The sequence below is a fragment of the Jaculus jaculus genome, chromosome 10, assembly GCF_020740685.1.
Source record: "Jaculus jaculus isolate mJacJac1 chromosome 10, mJacJac1.mat.Y.cur, whole genome shotgun sequence".
NCBI lineage: Eukaryota > Metazoa > Chordata > Mammalia > Rodentia > Dipodidae > Jaculus > Jaculus jaculus.
In genome coordinates, this window is record NC_059111.1 from 53,911,993 (window position 1) to 53,913,381 (window position 1,389).

The 1,389-nt window shown below is 36.4% G+C and overlaps 1 non-coding gene across 1 annotated transcript; it reads left to right on the forward strand.

The window, feature by feature from the left end:
* The first annotated feature begins 388 nt into the window (after nt 1-388).
* LOC123464207 lies at nt 389-490 on the forward strand. The gene has a single exon (XR_006639445.1). It is a non-coding gene; the product is annotated as a U6 spliceosomal RNA (small nuclear RNA).
* The last annotated feature ends 899 nt before the right edge of the window (nt 491-1,389 follow it).

Sequence of the window (1,389 nt, forward strand, 5' to 3'; positions counted from 1 at the left end):
AGAGCTTAAAAGAAGGAAGACAGGCAGAGCTCCTGTTTGGCTACAAGACCGTCAGAAACAGGATACCATTGAGCAAGATTTATTTTATGAAAGAAATTACAGCATAAAACTCCAGGGTTGGCAGGGAACCCAACCATACATGTAGAACATTGGCTGATTAAAAAAAGGCAAGTTGAGGAGTTGTTACTCAAAGGCTGCACAATTTCAATTAGATAAATTAAATAAATTTAAGAGGTAATCATACAACATGGTGATTATGATAAAAAAGCATGGCATTTTTGTGGAATTGAGAATGATTATCACCATAAAAATTTAAATATGTTAATTATAATTAGTGAAACTTTAAAATAAATATGCATGTAAAAACATCACAAAATATGAATGTAAAGTGCTCACACTGGCAGCACATATACTAAGATGGAAAGATAGAAGATTAGCATGGCCCCTGAAAAAGGATGACACGCAAATTCGTGAAGTGTCCCATATTTTTTTGAATAGCCAAAACAATTTTGAGGAACAAAAATAAGGCTGCTGGTATCACAGTGCAATATTTTAAGCTCTATTACAAGGCCATAGTTTAAAGAAAATGGTATTGACACAAAGGCAGGCATGTAGATCAATGGAACAAAATGGAGGACCAAGATGCTAATCCAGGCACCTAAAGCCATTTGATTTTTGACAAAAATGCCAAAAATATTCACTGGAGAAAAGACACCCCTTTAAACAAGTGGTGCTGTGAGAACTGAATATCTATAGGCAGAAGGATAAAAATAGATCCTTGTCTTTCTAGATGCACAAGAATCAAATCCAAGTAGATCAGGGACCTTAATATCAGACCTGAAACTCTGAAACTGCTAGAGGAAAAGGGAGGGGAAAACCTTCAACATATTGGCATAGGTAATGACTTTCTGAATATAACCTCATTTGTTCAGAAAATAAAACCACTAACCACTGGGATCTCATAAAATTACAAAGCTTTTGTACAGCAAAGGACACTGTGATTAGAACAAAGAGACAACCTTCAGAATGGGAGAAAATCTTTGCCAGATACACATCTGACAGAGGATTAATATGCAGAATATATAAAGAACTCAAAAAACAGAGAAAGCTTCCATTCCTCCCTCTCCTCCCCCCCGCTCTTCTCTCTAATTCTTATATATTAGTTATCTTTTTCTTCCTTTTCTTAGTGGGCCCTGACCTGTAACTCCCAGTACCAGCAGGTGGCTATAGCACTTCTAGGCAGATATCCTAGTGACTCTTCTAACTACCTCACAGATACTTGCACAACCATGTTTATTGCTGCTTTATTCACAATAGTTAGGAAATGGAACCAGCCTAGATATCCCTCCACAAATGAATGGATAATAAAGATGTGGCATATTTACACAA